The sequence below is a fragment of the Copidosoma floridanum genome, unplaced genomic scaffold, assembly GCF_036245765.1.
Source record: "Copidosoma floridanum isolate Cflo_tuat_1 unplaced genomic scaffold, Cflo_Japanese_pri ptg000023l, whole genome shotgun sequence".
Lineage (NCBI taxonomy): Eukaryota > Metazoa > Arthropoda > Insecta > Hymenoptera > Encyrtidae > Copidosoma > Copidosoma floridanum.
In genome coordinates, this window is record NW_028321900.1 from 2,750,233 (window position 1) to 2,770,469 (window position 20,237).

The 20,237-nt window shown below is 33.2% G+C and overlaps 1 non-coding gene across 1 annotated transcript in view; it reads left to right on the forward strand.

The window, feature by feature from the left end:
* Positions 1–70: 70 nt before the first annotated feature.
* Positions 71–20,237, forward strand: part of LOC106645412 (dally-like) — a 103,022-nt gene continuing 82,855 nt past the window's right edge. The window contains exon 1 of the transcript XR_016293216.1: positions 71–1,020. This is a non-coding gene — a transcript (dally-like). The remainder of the gene's footprint in view (positions 1,021–20,237) is intronic.

Below are 20,237 nucleotides of genomic sequence, written 5' to 3' on the forward strand. Positions count from 1 at the left end.
GTCTATATTTTTTATATGTCTATGGCTTGCACTTGTAGCTCTTGTTTACTCCGTGCTTGTATCTCTGCGATTGTAAGTGAATTATCTTCGAAGAAAAGATTGGTTAAGTACATCCGACAGTTATTTATTCAATACTTGCTAATATTTGACGAGTTAGAAAAAACGTAATGAATTTTGAAGCCTTACGTAAACTTTATTTATTAGATTGTTGATAGTAAGTGAAACAAATTTTCCGAAATCAAAATGAGTCGACATCAGAGATGGAAAAGATCTAATGAAGTTACACTAGACAAATTAAAAAGAACTAGCATTTACTAACTATTAACTGTTGCAACAAGGCTGGGTAAATAGATATAGTATCAATAGAGAATAGTGAAAGGTAGACAAAACCATGCGGAAAGAAAGAAAGAAAAATTAGGATCAGAGCAATTGGGTTTCATCTTATCCTAAATAGAATCTAGTTGGTATTATCATCATCATAATCTTTTCCAGTAATGTTGTACTACGAAGTACTGCCAAGAAAATTTTTAATAATCTGGAAAATAAAACAAATGAGTGTATTATTGTATGATTACTCAGCTCAAGACTTCTTTCTTTTGAAACATAGTTAAATAAAGACAACTTTTGTTTGTTTAACTTCCGAAGATAAAGTCGACTCATTAAGTACAAAATATTTATTAATTTTAAGCAATTGCCATACATTATAACATTGTTCACATTAAAATAGTATGTCGAGCAGAGAAAAAAAAAAAAGATTGACAAAACACTAAAATACAGCATTTTATTTGAATCAATCCATGAATAAAAGCTTCAGTCCACGTTTAAAGAAGTATTGAACTGCCCTGGTGTAAAAAACGATGTTACAAATCATAGTTCATCTAATCTTATGCTACTGCACTTTTCCAACCACTTATGGTGTTGTGATGGCTAAAAAATCTCTACTGAACTGTGACATTGCTAAAACTTATTTCGTAACTGAGGGATTTCTTCTTAGTGAAATACCTAAGGAGCCTATTCCATGTAAGTGTTAATACATGTGTTTAATTATTGTAAAATATATATTATATATACTATGAGTTACTATACTTCTTGGTTCTGTGTCATGATTGATTCTGTAGTTAATTTCAAGTTTGTCTAATCCCAGATTCATACTGTTTCAATTAATCAAAAAGCATAAGACATAAATTAACATTTATAATCAATTTTTTTGGCTTTTAATAATTCTGGTCGAGTCATCATTCTTTTGTTTTTAATATGTTAGTTTTCAGAATATTAATTTTTAACGTTTAAAAAGTTTGTTTATACCATGAAGCAGAAATTGAAAGAACAAATTGTATTAATCATTAGACTTCCGTTTTAAAAAACCATTACGTAGTAAATAATGTAACACATAAGATTTTTTTTTAAATACCATTAAAAAGTAAAATTTCTATTCTATATATAATCAAGAATAATGAAAAAAAACATTTTTTAACTTAAACTAACTTTAGAGGCTGATTGTACCGCTCTAACCTCTTTAAACCACTGTTACCGTAGCCGCTCTACGAAATTGTGTTTTTAGGATGGTAACTGTAACAAAAGCTACTAAGTTATAAGATAATATGAACTTAATGGCCAATTTTGATCAATCAAATGATATTCAGTAAAAAAGTAGCATTTAAAATACATCTAGAATCGCGTGTGTTCGCTATGTGCAGTAATCTAAAACAGCGGCACCTGCACGGAAGGAAGAAAGCGATGCTGGATAACACGATTACATAGCCTGTTATGGGCTGCAAACTTTGTTCATTGTTTTTTGTATTTTTAATGCATTTTCGATACTTGAAGTATTGGTTTTCATTGTCAACAATTTGTTTTAAACAGATAACAAGTATCACTTTATAGTTAAAAAAAGTATATAAAAAATAATGTAACAAAAAATTATTTTCTGCTCAGTATAAATTCTTAATACTAAACATCCAGACTTTACGTATCAAAAATACATTAAAACTACGAAAAACAATTACTAACGAAGTTTGCAGCCCATAACAGGCTATGTAATCGTGCTGTCCATCATCGCCCCCTTCTTCCCGTGCAGGTAACGCTGTTTCAGATTACTGCACACAGCGGATGAATGTTTTCGAGCACGCGATAACCCCCTCTACCAAACCGGATTCCCCTTTTCGCGTCCTAAAGCCAGTATCATAGATGTATAAGAAGATATCTTATACATCTCTATGGCAAGCATAATAATTTATCGCGTACGCGAATATAAATGTCAATTGTCGCGTACACGGAAATATTTACAAATGTTAATATTTGGCATAAGTATTAAATTACAGACCATAACAGATAGAGGTTAAACAAAAATCTCTCTGTTACGCACACACTCACATGTGTAGGTGCACTATATGACTTACTTATAGTTTATGAACGTGCGGTGGCTTAGTCGGCTAGGTTGTGGGTCGACACACAGGAGACCGCAGTTCGATTCCCGGCCAGTGCGACTTTTTCGGGCAAGTACCTCTGTGAAATTTCATACGTGCTTTTTCACCACACTATGCTTCAAGGAGGGTTCCCATCCTTCTCCCAAGTACTAAGTGCCAAGAGTAGCGCCGTTCATAAGAGCCGGACGTTAAGCACTGTAATAAAAATTTAGCTTACAGCTATGTTAGAGCTATGTAAATGACTGCAAGGTATAAAAAAGTTTTTATCATTTGTGTAGAAAAATTATCATTGAAGTAAGACTTTTTATGCTGGGTTAGTATTTTATATGTTTATTTTTTTTTTCAGTAAAAAATCGGGCGATTTCTTACTGAAAAAATTCTTTTATTATATTAATTATTATCATAGATACAGTAGTCACTACAAAATGAAACGATTTCTGTTAAATAAAGCAAACCATTACAAATAATTTAACAATTATGGGGCATTGGAAAAATGTAAAAAAAATAAACAATGAATTACCTTATAAATTGGTTATCAAAAGGGCCAACTTAAAGTTCGTCGTCAATAATTTTGTATTTTGCAAATATTATAATATTACCTGCTGATTTTAACAATAAAGTCGATAGAAAAAAGGTACAGTATTTTCGAATTTGTTTCCATTCATACCTACAAGGCAAAGTAAATCCATGACAGGCAACTATCACATTGGACAGTTCCTGATGCAGCCTCTATTTCAAACGTCGCAAACAAACTGTTGCTTGGATTTCTTTTCTTTAACAATGTTTTTTAAATACTTTACTGCTTTTTTGGTCAAATGTGATGACAATGTGTTTAAATTTTTTGTTTCATCGATAAAAATAACTTTCTAAGTAGTTTTAATTTCTTTTATATCGCAAAAGTTAATAATACAAGATGGACCTAACATAACCACTAAATTCTTTTGGTAGTAAAAATCGCAGCAACCCGATCAGAAAGATAAAAGAGCTTCATCTAGGGCCTACATTGGTTACCCAGTTACCTATGTAGGTCCAACCAGGGCAAATACATAGAGGTATATGGCGCAGTGTAATGGGGGATTGTAGGAGATGTGATGTCAAGATACTTGGCTTGGGCAGCTCCCTTCTGCAAGGTCGAATGTTCGGGAAGGAATTGGTAGTAAGGCGAGATTAACTTTATGACTCGTAGTATTTAAGTCTTTATTTAGGCATGCCTTTTCCTTACAACTGTCTTCGGCGACAGCTTAGCGTAGAGAGACTCGCGCAGGAGTCGCGTGGCGTAGTAACTATATTGTAACTAGACTAGACGTTCTAGGGAGTTTGTTATACATTCCCGCTCGGCCTACTCGGTCGGAATCCCCACAGGATTATTTGGGGCAAATATTGGCATCCCAATTAACGTATAAAGGACAGGGTTAGAAAAATAAAGAGAGATTTGAAAATAAAATTTAATAATTAATGTAGGCGACGCATATAAGTCTAATTCGTAATGACATTTATTAGCATAATTTATTTGCAAATTACTTTCATTATTAAATACTCCCACTTCATTAATTATTCCACGCTTCAAAATTTTATGTACTCATGAACTCTTATTAAACTTAACAACGATAAACGCTATTCTTTGTCACCCGTAGTAATTTATTAAAATAATGAAACTTGAGTAAATCTTCGCATTTAATACTTAATATGAGTAATTACTGCTCTACTTTTTAACACACACATAAAATCTGCAATATACACAGTTATATGATTTGTTAGTATATATCAGTGCCCTCCGGTGAATTTGGAAATTCAAAGTGATCAGTGATCCGCTGGGGGCAAAATGTAAGAAAATAAATAAATACAAGTAAAGTGTATTTAAATTTTCCTGCGTTGATTTATTGATGCGCAACGACTCACGACAGGTGACGAGTAAGTCAACCAAACTTACGAATTCTCACGTACCTGCGCCTGATGAGGCTGACGCATATTGTCAGCGAAACGTTGCGCATCAATAAATCAACGCAGGAAAATTTAAATACACTTTACTTGTATTTATTTATTTTCTTACAATTCGCCCCCAACGGATCACTGATCACTTTGAATTTCCAAATACACAGTTATACATCTGTCCCAATATATGTATATATATATATATATATATACACATATATTTGTACATACCTCTCCGCTCTCGAATCTTTCGATGCGTACAGAGAAAAGCTAGGTAGACGATAACTTTCTCGTCCCCAGTTAGCGCCCACACAGAGCTCCATTACAATTTTAGCTTGGTACCACTTAGGCAACTTACATAGGCCTAGCTAAATAGCTTGGGAGCTCTGCTAACTTTCCGATCGGGAATGTCTTGAATTCGAGTACCTCACTTTTATGGTTATATAAAAGATTTTTTGGAACTAAAGGTGCACCACACAAATTTTTTTTTTTTAAAGTTTTTTATAGAACGAATCTAAGGTAACGTCAAGGAGATCAGTTTCATTATGTATCAATATTAACAGTTTTTTTCCTTGTTCACCTCTTGTGACCTCTACACTGTTGTCAAAATTTTTTCCCTCCATTATTTTGTCCTCAATGCTGTTGATTTCTAAAAAATAAGTATCATGAATATAAATTTTTTCTACTTATAACAATCGTTTTGAAGGACTAATATATTTTTAGAGTATTTTATACCCTTACAGTTTACTAACATAAAACATGCTAGTAAGTAATTTAACCTCAAACTATACTAAAATAAGTCATAGAACAAATGTAAAGATATTCGCTACGTGCATAATTTTGAAGCAGCGCCAATCAAGGAAAAACGAGAACTATTAATTGGCCTCATGCACATAGCAGAAAGCAATATTTGCCATACGTGCTATATGTACAACGTTTGTTTTCGTTTTTAAAGTCAGAGCTTCTGCATCTTTGCAGGCTACGCCAGCTAATAGCTCTAAAACATACACAGTATAAGATATATTTCATTGCATTTTAATCAAGATGTTTCAATAAACATGCATGAGTAAAACGTGTACTACGACTTCCCTTTCTTTGAGTATAACCCCGGTTAATTGGTGGTGGTAACAATCGGCTAAGAATATTATCTGTACCGAAGAAACTCTAAGATTAGGAACCGACACACAAACAATGTTAGTGTTTATATGTCGGAGGGCGGGTTCGTTGCCCTGTGTAAAAGAGCGAAGTTGCTCAGATTGCCGATTATAAAAAATATTTAAAATAATTATTATTAAGTCTCAAAATTCATCTGTTGAATAATCAATTAATTCATGCACAATATACAGCAATTGTTTATTGATTATAACTCTATTGAATTCTCCTGAATATTCCCTTAATTTAATTAATTTAATAATTTAATATGTTTTTTAACTTATTCAATATTTTTCTAATCTAATATCTTTTTTAATTTATTCCTGCCCCTTTTTGGGGTACAGATAATATTCTCAGTTTATATAAACGATTTCAAATCTTAACAGCTATTTTTCTAGTTTTTATCTTAAACTATAAAAAGAACTCGCAATCATACGTGGAAGGGAAGGTTTGCTTAAATAAGTACAATCAATTTATTTTTAATTATCTTATATTTATTCAATCATATGATTCTAAAGAAATTGTATCTTTAATTTTTACATGTATTAATTATGTTTGAGTAATCGCAATTATTTACGTTAATAATAAAAAAAAGGAACTATATAATATACTCGATAGTTGAGAATTTACTTAAAATTTATCCGCCGTTGTTTAACAGAAAATTTTACATAAATGACAATTTGAATTTTCCCTTCTTAATGTCTTTGCTTAAACACATTAGGTTAGACTAGTACGAATTTTTATTACAACCATGGAAGGTTAATGTTAGGTAACTACCTATCCTACCAAGTCACGTAAGGTTAGGTCGTTCTCAGGGCCCTTGGGTATCTTGAGCACTGCTCAAGTCGTTGACCCAGAAACTTCGTCTAAGAACGTGATCGCTAACCCTAGTGCCTTGACTACTTGGGGATGCGTCGTCTTCACGCTTAAAGCAGTCGAGCACTGAAAGTCCGAGTAGGAACTGGTTAGTGGAAGTGTCACCTGTAGGTGGTGTACAAACTTACTTTTCAGCTCTCGGCCTTCGTACTTGGTCTCTTTCTCTCCCTTTGTGCTCGTCGCGGTAATGTACCGGTGCACGGGAAAGGACTACCTTTACATTACGCGCTGGTGCCTTTTATGCTAACGTTGCTTCCTTTTGGGTAGCAGGTCTTCCCTTCTCTGGGTGAACGCGCTCTAGCATTTTCTTAACGTACTAGACGCACATTCCCCGCGCGTGGCGTTCAAATTTGAATTTTTAAATAGGAATTTTTTACAAATGAAATATATGTATATATAAAAAAAATGTGAACCCTTGAATTATCTATTGGACGGATTTTTTTATTACAAGAAAGTATAATAAATAGAAGAATATAAATGTAAATGTAAAGAAAATATTATAAATGCTAGGTGATATAAGTGCCCTCTTGCAGTACTTACTACTCATAATTTTAGTAAAAATTTAATCCTTAGAAATATTGTCGATGTATAAAAACACAACTTTCCAATGTTAGTAATGCTTAGCAGTCTACTAGCAGAAGACAAACATATCGTCTAGTTTCACATATCGTCTAGATTGTGCACGTAGCGAATATACCTCTGATTTTTGAAGCGCATGTTAGCATGTCCTTACTCAGCTTAAAATCCGTGGTTTGCTGGTTATTAATAATTTTTTTAACTGGCTGAGCTGAAAGGGGTACAAAAATAAATTTTACTTGGATCATGAAGGTATAATAATAACTAATCACTATTAGTCCGGGGGATGTCGTCAATCTACCGGGAAAAATTATTCAGATGAAATTTTTTTGCCCTATTTTAAAAGAAATGTGCTCCTGTACAAGAAAGTACAGTTTGCCAGGTGCCAATATGGTCAGAAGTTGTTTGAACAATTGTTTTTTAAACAAATTCTGCAGTTGTTCAAGTTATTTTTCTTAGTCTAAAAAAAATATTTCTATACTTTGTGGCACATTTGTAACAAAAAACTAATTGGTATGTAAGGTAAATGTCCCTACTCGTGGAAATACGTCCCTATTCATGGAATATAAAAATTTATGTATTACAACTTACTTGATAAAAAAATTGTTGTGGTTGTATATTTAATGTATCTTCATAAATTCACAAAAAAAATTTCATTTTACATACAATAAATGACCAAATTTAAAGATAATTCCATAAATAGGGACAAAGTAGTACATAACCTATCTTTTGAACTGTACGTATTATGACACCAAACTTTAACAAGGAATTGATATACTTCTAGTTAACAAATAAACGAAATAATTATTTTTATTAAATAAAATAGTGTTATGCAAGTGAAAAAACTTTAATTGTCTTAAAATAATACATTAAATTTACGTTTTTTAAAAAGTTTCAGAAATAAGGACATAAAATGAAACAATAGGTACAACGTTTCATAATTATGTATATTTTGGTCTTATAATCTTTTTATAAAATCAAGTATTTTTAAAATGAAGAACCATATTTAAAAATCGAAATAATAATGGTAAAATTATAGCGCACCAGCTAATACCAAAATGTCTACTGTTAAAGCTCACAGTAAAAAAAAAATCAAAGAAGCAAGTACGATGAAATTTATGGTCATAATAGGAACATTTACCTAATACACTTCAACCCCACAGTTTTATAGTTTAAAAGTTTCGAATAATGCATTTTTTCCGATTTTCAGGGTTCTACGAGACTACTAATAAAGACATTTTTACATTTTACAACATATAAACATAAATTACAAACCTGCCTCTACAATCTCCAAAAAAGAAAATGCTGAAAAGTTGAGGGGCAAGATTGTTTTTTGCAATAAACGTTCCGGGCGTTCCAGAGCGCGCTCACATGAGAGTTTATATCTATATATAAGTTTCGTGCAGTAAACATATATAGATATACACTCCCATGTGAGCGCGCTCTGGAACGCCCTGAACGTTTATTGCAAAAAACAATCTTGCCACTCAACTTTTCGACATTTTCTTTTTTGAAGATTGTAGAGAAAGGTTTGTAATGTATGTTCATGTGTTCTAATATGTAAAACTGTCTTTATTTAGTAGCCTTGTAGAGCCCGTAAGATCGGAAAAAATGCGGGACTGGTGAGCTTCTTTAGTAAACTCTTTTGTGACTGAAGTTTACAGCAATTGTGACTGCCTGGATACCTCAAGATGATCCTCTCTAACCTGATGTTGAAGCCCCAGACTGATCGGGAGAAAAATTACAAAGTCCGGAGCTTTGGAGCTAGTTGTAGTGCTCTTTCCCAACGTCTCCTGGTGTAACGTTGAAGACGTTGGTGTCTAAAACACCTTTTTTTTTGGCAGACTCAGTTGTTTTGATGATCTAAGGTGGCGAGATTGGTTCGTGATGCTTGCCCATTGGGGACTGTCCCGTTGGCTCAAGTTTATTTTTCCTTCATAGCTGTTGGGTTCGCTCAGCGTAGACCTTGGAGAGGATCGGTGGTTCCTGGTTGAATGCTTAGAGTCGAGAGGGTAATATAAGGTAGTCGCTGAGGTTCCCAGCTTTGTGACGAACAACTCCGTTCGTGACGTCTGCTATTGAATGACTAACTTGGTTCAGTAGTGGCTGGCTTTACATAGTCTTTTAGTCGGCGAATAGCGTTTCCGGAAATAGCAGTAAAAATGTATTTGTTGGCTAAGTAGTTTAAACTTCAGTGGCCCGTAAAAGAACCGATGAGATTGACGGTTAAGTAGAAATCGTAAATACTTACAATAGCCTTGAAGAGGGCCAGTGGTAAAATTTCCAGTTATTCCTTGTTATTATTCTTGATGATGGAGAGTCGGCTGTGGGTAGCTTGACTTTTACCCTCGGAGTCTCTATGTAGGGAGACCGTACATGAAGGAGATACGCTGCTGACCAAAAAATACCTCGTCTTCGGATCGTTTCCCGGATAACCAATCACTAATCGTTAGTCGGGAAAGTGGGCCTAAAGAATACATTTTCTATGAGTATGCCGTTGGGACGACTAATAAGAAAGAAGCCGTTGTGGCTGCCTGTGCTCCTCAGGGCTCTTCCTTAGCTTATATTTGTATTATAAAATTTTCTGACTTCTCCAGGCCAGATTGTGGTACGGCCACTTAACTCTGAAGTGTTGGAGTAGGTTGTACTGTGGCTAGACACATCTTCTGGTATTCCGCCAGAGACGTAATCGGTTACAAGAAATTTTTCATTGGTGGCACTCGTCAATCCTGGAGGTTGAGGGTGAAAGTAGACCTAGGTCACTGGCCTTTGAAGAAGACCGTCGTCGGTAACCGGGATACCTAGCTGCACGACTATCATTTACATTCTTACTGCAGCTTGGGGACTTGACAGTCAACGATGGCAGAAATTTTCGAGACGCTCTGGCTTATTATAACCACACTTATTTAATTCTATTACAGGTAGCTTTGATTTCATGTCGACGCCACCTAGTGGATCCTACTGAACTAACGTGAAAAGCTGGCGTATTTTTGCAAATCTTTGAGCTTATTTATTGCTATTGTTATGAATTTTTTCAAGATAAAACTATACTAAAACCGTCTAGAAAGTCTACAGTATCGGTATGCAAAATTTTAGCAAAATCGGCTCAGTAGTTTTCGCGGTTAGCGATTACAACGATTTTAGGGACTTTGCTTTATATATTGGTAAGATTTATACAGTGGACTTTCATAATTTTCAAAAACAACTCAAGGTTATTGTTATCTATAAATTTAACGGACACTTTAACCGTTACACATATTATAATATTGTTTCAATGATTTAAAAAATATAATTTTGCTAGCAGAATTATATATTTCCTTCTCATTCTGGTTTATTTTTAATGAAATCAATTTCTTCATAGAGTCACTAAGATCGTTATTATAGTCTGTAGAATTTGGTTCTGGCAAAATCCTTTGATCATCAGTCATCAGAGACTGAATGAGATCTTTATTGATTGGAGTGATACACGGATCTAGTGATTCTTTTTGGTCATCATTAACATCTAGTTTAAGGACTTTATCGCCTTTTCCTAATTCTAAAATTAAAACAATTATATGTTATTTGCTGGAAATAAAAAATTAAAGTGGTGCGAAAGTTTATCTTAAAAATGAAATAACAAATAGATATAGTAAATAATTGAAATATTTTTTATAGAGGATTCTACATATGAATATTAGGTAGTACTTTATGAGATTTTTTATTTTATTCTGAGCTTATTTTAGCTTGCTGAGTGAATACACCATTTTTAAATCATAAGTCTAAGTGTACTTCATATAAATAATCATAAAGAAGAGACTTGAAGACTGCTTGTTCGAATGTTTCTAGTGTGATTTTAGTAGGAAAATAAAAATAACCAAGCGTGTAGTTTGTCTCATTATGTTTGACAGTAAATGTATATGTATATATGTGATGTTTACAATTTATAGATATACTTTTACCACCAGTAGAAAATTTTGTGAATAAGGCCCCTGCATGCAAATACGGAAGCCCGGTATAACGACATCGTGTGTGCAGGCTTGAAAGCTAGAAAGTTGCATGTTTGCATGCGTGAAAGGTGTCGAGTTGAAAGTTTGCATGCGTAAATGGTATCTAGCTTTGTCGCACACGGGAATCTCTGTGTTGGTACATCTCCAGTCACATGTGAGAAAATCCACTAAAAATATCCCGTTTTTGTCCCCCATTTTATTGAAAAATTTTTTTTCGAGGCACACCGTCGAGATAAAACTCATTTTACTCGTAGTGTGATGTACTATGAGAAAAAAATTTTGAACACGAGGTTTAGTGTGGATGATGCCCTTTTTCCAAGATTTACATGTTAATATCATATCTATAGCTATCACATTTATACATATAATATTAACATGTAAATCGCGGAAAAAGGGTGTCACCCTTCCTAAACCTCATGTTGAAAATTTTTTCCTCATAGTACATGGCATTACGAGTAAAAGGAGCTCTATCTCGAAGGTGTGCCTCATATAAATTTTTTTTTTTATCAAAATTGGGGACAAAAACGGGAAATTTTTAGTGGGTTTCTATATATATATATTTAAAAATAACTGACCCCAAAATAACTATTAACCCTGCACACATGATGTCATTCTGGGCATTGTTGACAAATAAAAATACACGATTTTTCTTGAGCCAACTAATTCACATCTACATGTGTCAAAAAGCTATATATATATATATATATATATACTACTGACCCCAAAATAACTATTAACCCTGCACACATGATGTCATTCTGGGCATTGTTGACAAATAAAAATACACGATTTTTCTTGAGCCAACTAATTCACATCTACATGTGTCAAAAAGCTATATATATATATATATATATATATATATATATATATATATATATATATACATATATATATGTATATGTAGCTTTTTGATACATGTAGATGTCAATTAGTTGGCTCAAGAAAAATCGTGTATTTTTATTTGTCAACAATGCCCAGAATGACATCATGTGTGCAGGGTTAATAGTTATTTTGGGGTCAGTAGTAACCTACATCCATTCGGGCATCTGCTTTTTTGTATTCCCAAATTTTTAATGAAAAAAAAAAAAAATTCAGAAAATTAAAATTGATTTTCTATAGAAACATTTCTTTGCTTCTTCGACAGACAAAAAGTCAAATAGGATTGACATGCACTAGTTTTTAAATAAATCTTTGTATATTTTACCAATAAATATGTTCTAACTTGAATAGATTAAATAAAACATAAATTTTCTATGACACTGTTACTGTAACAGTATTGAATTATTATATCTTTAACCATAATTTCATCGTGTTGACAGTAGACTTGATTGTCAACTCCACTTAGGACTCTGCACTTTCAACATAAATAGAAGTGATCTAATATTTCAGGAAAAAAGTTTCTAAATTATGTACAGTACGAGTACTTAAAACGTTAGTGGTATGATTTTTTCTGTTTGAAACTTTCTTGTTTTAAATATTAGATCACTTTGATTTCTCCTTATTAATTAAAGCATAAACTTTTTTCAAACTTACCTTTTAGCTTCAAGATCAAAATGAATCTAATCAGGAGATGTTAAAAGTGCAGAGTCCTAAGTAAAGTTGACTCAAGTCTACAGTTAACACTATAAAATTATGGTTAAAGATATAATAATTCAATATTGTTACAATTACGGTGTCATAGAAAATGTATGTTTTACTTAATTTATCCAAGTTAGAACATATTTATTAGTAATATAAACAAGGATACATTTAAAAACTAGTGCATGTGGATTCTATTTTACTTTTTCTTTGTCGAAGAAACAAAAAAATGTTTCTATAGAAAATGTATTTTAATTTTCTGAATACTTTTTTAAATTTATTAATAATTTGGGAATAAAAAAAACAGATGCCAGAATAGATGTAGGTTACTATTGACCTCAAAATAACTTTGAACCCTGCACACATGATGTCATTCTGGGCATTGTTGACAAATAAAAATTCACGATTTTTCTTGAGCCAACTAATTGACATCTGCATGTATCAAAAAACTATATATACATATAAATAAGAAAATCCACGTCCGTGGAAAAAGGGTGTCATCCACACTAAACCTCGTGTTCAAAATTTTTTTCTCATAGTATATCACACTACGAGTAAAATGAGCCTTATCTCGACGGTGTGTCTCGAAAAAAATTTTTTTAATAAAATGGGAGACAAAACGGGATATTTTTAGTGGATTTTCTTATACATGACCGGAGATGTTCTTGAGCCTTCTAATTGACATCTACATGTATCAAAAAACTATATATCTGTGTGTGTGAGCGTGTGTGTGGATGTGTGTGTGGAGATGTGCCAATACATAGAGATTCCCATGTGCAACAAAACTCGCTACCTTCCACGCATGCAAACTTGCTACTCAACACCAGAGATTAGTAGAGAGATTGCAGACTGCAATGCTACGGTGCGAGCTCACTTCTTGCCACTGTTTCGAGCGCCTTGTCGTGGCCAAGTGGCCGAAACAGATGCACGTATTTTTTTTTTTATTTGAAAAGTGAGGAGGGGGTATGCCGAGTGTGCCTACGGATATGCGCAGAAATGGGCATGTAGGCACATACTTATGAGAGGCGTGGAAGAGGTGTACTGAATATGTGCCTACGGAGAGAGGAGTGGAAATGCCGACTACAGCTATATAGCTATATGACCGCGTATATCATAACGAAATCAAGCGACGAGTCTTTCTCGCTACACTTACTTCTTAAACAAAATCTTAGAAATTAGGAGAAAATAGAGAAAAAAGAGATTTGACATCTAATATTTATAGAATTTGAAACCTTTTCTTTCATTTTACAATTCTCTATGATGTATGAAAGTTTAAGAGTGGCTAGCCATATTATTTTTTGAAAATTAAATCATACAAATAAATGCTCACAAAAATGTAAGCTCAGACTTTCGAGGCATTCATTCTTTAATTTTTCCTGTACTTTGGATTTTTTTATAGTACGTTGTATCAAAGAAAGTACGTTAAAATAATATTTAGCTTAAAATATTTTTTGAGGTTGACAGTATGACTAGAAGCACCTTAAATACAAATTGTTATTTTTTCTTATTATAATCGCTATGAACCTTAGGCCAAGCTTCGGAGGTTATCAATCAATATATGTGACTTCGAATTATACAATGATCGAAGTTTGAATAGCTGAGATGGCTACGGTTCATGCCACTGATGACATAGTTTTGCAATTTGAGGTTCAATTTCAATTGCCGTCAGATTTTTTTTTTTAATACCATGCATTATTCTGTTTTAATTTCTTATTAAAGGCTCAGGCCGTTCCAAGTTTATATATATAAATGTATATATGTACTTGTATTATGAGTGCGCAGGGCACATAACGCATGTATATGCAGAGTCCAAGAATATTGCCAGATCCTTGTAAGAAATCCAGTTAAATACATGCAATGAACTATAAAATGTTACCTTTAAGATAATAATAGACATTAATAAACAATGAAGAGATATTTCTAAGGAGCAAGTGTTATTAAAGTTACATACTTTACTGTTGGAAGATGAGATTTTTTTCCTCCTAACGTGACTGTGTCCGTTTATTTCAAAACCTACCTGGATGATTTTCAAAAAAGATCATCTGATCACAAATGGCCTATCTTCATTGTTTCACTTAGTAATTTATTGTGTAATATCCACACTGTACCACTTTTTTTTTGTTTTTTGTTTTTTTTTTGTTTGATGGAGCGGGGAGGGAAAAATCTTCTTATACACCCCAGCTAATCCGGTGGTAGTGTCGGATTCACCCGGTGTGCCTACTGACTAGGGACAGGTCCGTGAGGACCACTCCCCTAGAAGAAAAAGAGCATAAGAGGAGAAAGAAGAAGGAAAATAACGGAGAATTTCTGAGGCCGACTTGCTCTCGAAGATATGAGAGGAGGGGGCACTAACGCATCTGGGCGAAGCACTGTACCACTAATTATCACTTACAACATGTGTGCATACACAAACATTGCACTACAAAAAAAAGGTACAAAACATGTGAACTGGTCACACTAGTTAAAGCGTATTATCTAGAAGTAATGCAAAGAGCTGTCGTATCAGTAAAAGATCGCACTGAAACAAGTGATCTCAATGCGGGAATTAACTAGTCTAAAAACGTATATCTTCATTCACTTTCAGCAAACGATAGGCTATAGCTGTCATCGGCACGCAACAAACGACTTAATCTAACGCAAAAGCTGAGCAAACGCCGTGGCGCAATTATTGTATCGGCTTTTTGTAATTATTGAATTACTGAATATATCGTTAATTACAAATAGAAATCAACTAATTGGCAGTGTCAAAATATTCTACGTATGTTATTTCCCAGCTTCTCAATCAGTTTCAAATACTAAGATTAATAATAATAAGAATAATAATATCAATGATTAATAACGTTATAGGAGTAACAATAGTAATAACAACAACAGAAATAAATACAAAAACAAGAACAATTACAGAATGGATATAATAGTCATAATAAAAACTATAACTTTTTCGTTATCAATAATAAAAATTTTAATTGATTATTCAATTAAATAATTTCAATTTTCAAAAATTAAATTACTTTTGTTAAAGAAAAAAAAAAAAACATCACAATGCTGGTTTCGAACCTACAACTCCAAAATATCAAAATAAGCAACATGTGTTCATCGGAGACCTTCGAAGCCTAAACTATAGCTGCTGATGACTCGTATGATAATTACAAGTACACAAAATTTTGAAAATAATCCAGCATGCGTTTAATTATGTATAAGGTTGAACACGGTAACTAAATACAGTTTCCATGTAAAACAGAAAAGGTTAAGCGAAAAAAAATTGTCAGTCATCGCTTGCTTTCGCTTGGCTACACGCTCAGCTGTAGCTATAGTCGACATTTCCACTCCTCTCCTCATAGGCGTACATTCAGCTTACCCCTCCTATGCGACTCCAAAATGTGCGCCCATAGGGACATTTCCACGCGAATCCTTCCCTCACCTCGTAGGCGTATACCCCTACCATGCTCCCAAATAAAAAAAAAATACGCCTGGTTCGGTGAAAAAAAGTAGGCACACTCCGTAGCATTACAGTCAGTAATCTCCCTACTAATCTCTGTAACTATATACCTCTTACGCATGCAAAAGTGCAACTTGCTAGCTTGAAAGCCTGCACGCACGATGTCGTTACCGGGCTTCTATATGCAAGCAACTTCTTTCCTCGAATACGTTTATCTGTATGTTGACACTTCATGCAAAAGCAGCTTAAGGTGCAAAAGAGACAGACATCACGCTTGGTTATTTTTGTCTTACTATGGTAGATCTTGTATACAATGAAGTGCCATGACTTGATTAGCTTATACTTACGAAAAAGAGTACGAAAATCTTATCATCTGATATAAAATCTTATAGTATATGTATCTCGTCGCCTTGTTCGTCACTTTAGGTATTATGTTGATATATTTGTATATAGTATACTATATACAATATGTATATGGTATACTTGAAATGAAAGGTCCTTAGAGCTTTGATATTTTCGATTGAGTTCGAGATTTACCATCATCCAACCATCCAGAGAAAGTACATTGTAGTGATCCAAGATCACTGATCCAGTATCCAGTTGATCTCTCACTCAATCAATGTTAGGGATTAAACCTGCGTTTAGGTCTTAGTTAATATGAAAACATAAAATATTAATATCTCTACTAAATCTAAGCTTTCATATTACGTATTTTCATGTTAACTAAGATCTAAATGCAGGTTTAAATGAGTTAGAGATCGACTGGATACTGGATCAGTGATCCTGAATAACTACAATGTACTTTCTCTCTTTGTTAGAACGTTCGGGATTAAACCTGCATTTAGGTTTTAGTCAAAAAAAAAAAAAAAAGAAAAGAAAAGAAGAAAAAAAATGCTCGGGAATAAATCTGCGTTTAGGTCTTAGTTAATATGAAAACATAAACTAAATATCTTTACTAAACCTAAGCTTTCATATTACGTATTTTCATATTCTGCTTAAAACTTGATATCTGGTGTTCTGTTATTCTTTTAATCCATGTAAACAATAACTTTCACTGTTTTGTATAGCAGTTCAAGTTCACACGTATAAATACTCTACATTAATAATACATTCTTGGTCTATGTGTCAACATACCTTGGTCTACGTGTCAACATACCTTTTGTAAACTTTTCGCTGCTCTGTTCGCTGCCAAGCTCTGTCGATGATATATAATAATCAGTCTGTATATATCCCGTCTTGAGATCGCATCTCTCTTGGCGACACCGTGCTTGGGCAATGTACGAGCAAGCTGCTGTACTCTCAATTCAGACTCATTTGCTTAATCTCGTCATAATAGTTGTTAATAGATTAAATTTTATTCAGTTAGTCTCTGAGTCTAAGTTATTTGCCCTTTTTCTCTCCCCTGTAAATTACCTTCACACAGTCCACTTGCCTTGATATTAAACAATCGTGTATATAGAATTATATATATAAACTTCCGACGACTCGATTGCGCTATGTATGTACGTAAAGTAAAAAATATTTATAATTTTTTAATTTTTAAGAATATGAGAGTATTGGAAATAAGACTATTCTACCACGATATAAAAAAAAAAAAATCCCTGGTAGCTCAGTCTTTGCAATTCTCACGTACTTCTTGCACAAGATTTACATTGACAGCGAAATTGTGTTAGTTTGCATCTAGTCTGCTTCAAAGATCTAACGTAATTCTGATGCACGACAGGTGAGCAAGACTCTTGCGTAAGAAGTGCACAAGTCTGACGATCAGTCGAGTGCGTTATTTATCTTGATTTGACGCACTTCTGATTGTGGCAGATTTGCGCAAGATTTGGGTGCAGGTGAGTGCGCAAGACTCTTGCGTAAGAAGTGCGCAAATCTGATGGTCAGTTAAGTGCGTTATCATTCTGACTTGAGGCAGTTCCGCTTGCAGCAGATTTGCGCAAGATTAGCGTGCAGGCGAGTGCACGAAATCCTTGCGCAAGAAGTGCACAAATCTGACGATCAGTCGAGTGCGTTTTTTGTCTTGACTCGGCGCACTCCTGATTGCGGCAGATTTGCGCAAAATTTTTGTGCAGGTGAGGACACAAGTAAGTAAGTAAGTAAGTAAGTAAGTAAATAAGTAAGTAAGTAAGTAAGTAAGTAAGTAAGTAAGTAAGTAAGTAAGTGAGTGAGTGAGTGAGTGAGTGAGTGAGTGAGTGCGTGAGTGAGTGAGTGAGTGAGTGAGTGAGTGAGTGAGTGAGTTAGTGAGTGAGTGAGTGAGTGAGTGAGTGAGTGAGTAAGTAAGTAAGTAAGTAAGTAACGTTTATAAGGCCATGTGGTTATAACCACGTACGGTCCCAAAATTTTAATTTTACATAGTATAATATAAAATGCGCAAAAGTTACAAATTAGTTGACAAAAATAGATTTACATTTGAAATTAAGAGAAAAATTCATTAATAAATAAAAATAATGAATGAAAAATAGAAGTTGAATTAAAAAAAAAGGTACAGAATTAAATACAAGTTATGTGAAAACAAAAAAAAAAACAGAAAAACCAAAACAAAATTAAAAAAAGTGACGGTCAAGTCGCATGTATTAGTTTAAATTTATATGAATAAGTTTAAATTTATATGAATTAGCTTAAATTTATGTGAATCCAGTGTAGAGTTTGTATATGTAATGTGTGATTAGTTATTCAAGAAGAATAAAGGGCGTAAAAATAGTTACAGCCTGGGGGATAACCTGCATTCAAAACTCCAGTCATTTTTATCAAGAATAAGGAGGATGTTGAATAATGACTGCTTGAAACTATAACTTTAACCCAAGATCCTTGCGTAAGAAGTGCACTAATCATGGGTTTGTACTTGTTTCCTATAAAAAAATATATAACAGTATTTTTCAACTTCCTATTCTTTTTCTGCACTTTGGAGCTTAACACTTACGTGCAATATCATTATAAAAAATAAAATCCACAGGTATAATTTTTATTGATAATAATTTTTCTTATGTAAATCAGAGGAAATTGTTTGCAAAAAACATACTATTAATGTTAAGTGAAAAATGTACTGTTTGTATTGGTAAATTATTAAAAATTCTAAGCTCTCGTAACTGTCATTATGTACACGCATATATGTTTCTCTATTTAATGTAACAGTTTTCTTGGCTGGTTATTTCAACCCCCCTCTGCCACGATACCTTGACCTTTCCAACTACACTGCTAAGTAAGAAACAATTTGCTAATTTTTTTCAATAAGTTTATAGGGTGTATTCGTTATGAGAAGCACTTATACTCCCACGCCAAACATTTATATTTGCACCTCACACTCCTGCCATAATACCCGCTAAATATTTTATTTTGCAATAAATTTGAATCAATTTGTTAACTAGTGATTTCATTATAGTATACATTTTATTTATGTTTACAATCTAATATATCTACTTTTTTCGTGCCACTTAATTATTTCAATCCTTTTGATCCAAATTTTATCAGAGAAAAGTGTAAATACGTTTGTTTCGTTATCTATAGTTGTTTTTCTGACACATTAACAAATCTTGAAGTTTAAGTATTGTATACGTTTGAAGTAAAAAAAAAAACCTTTTAAAAGGATTTAAAATATAAAATAGTGTTGATTCTATACGCAATAAGTAAAAATAATTTTAAAAGCAAAAACAAATGTTTTTAAAAACCGTGTCCATAATCGAAAACGAACAGCATCAACCTTGATACGGTGCGAAACTAAAATTTCTTTTTCGAGTCGGTAGAAGTATGCAAAAACAATAAGTTGGAACCCCAAATTATTAAAATTTGACCACAGTGCTCTGAGACACGACCGATTACATACAAATACACATACATACATAAGCACACATGTACATACATTTTTGAATTATGAACTATTTTCATTCTTAACACTATAAAAAACATACGCAACTGAATTCCAGAAAATTTTTTTTTCGCCGATACAATAAAATTTCCTTAATGAGTTAGCAAAACTAGTGTATTCATAGTATTTTTCTAATTTTTTCCTATATAAAGGTAATTTGTGATCTTTTGGTGCCGATTGTACATAAAAAAATGTCAGTGCACAAAAGTAAATGTCTTCCATAACCCTGTTAAAAAATCTCAAAAAATTTCTGATGTTAAAATCTCACTTCAGAAATTTCTTTACAATTTCTACACCAGAAAAAACGTAAGAAATATGTTATTACAAGCAAAATAAGTCAAAATCATAGTTAAAACAGCTTGAGTTAATTATTGTCTTCCAAGAATTCTGCAAAATTCTGCAACAAG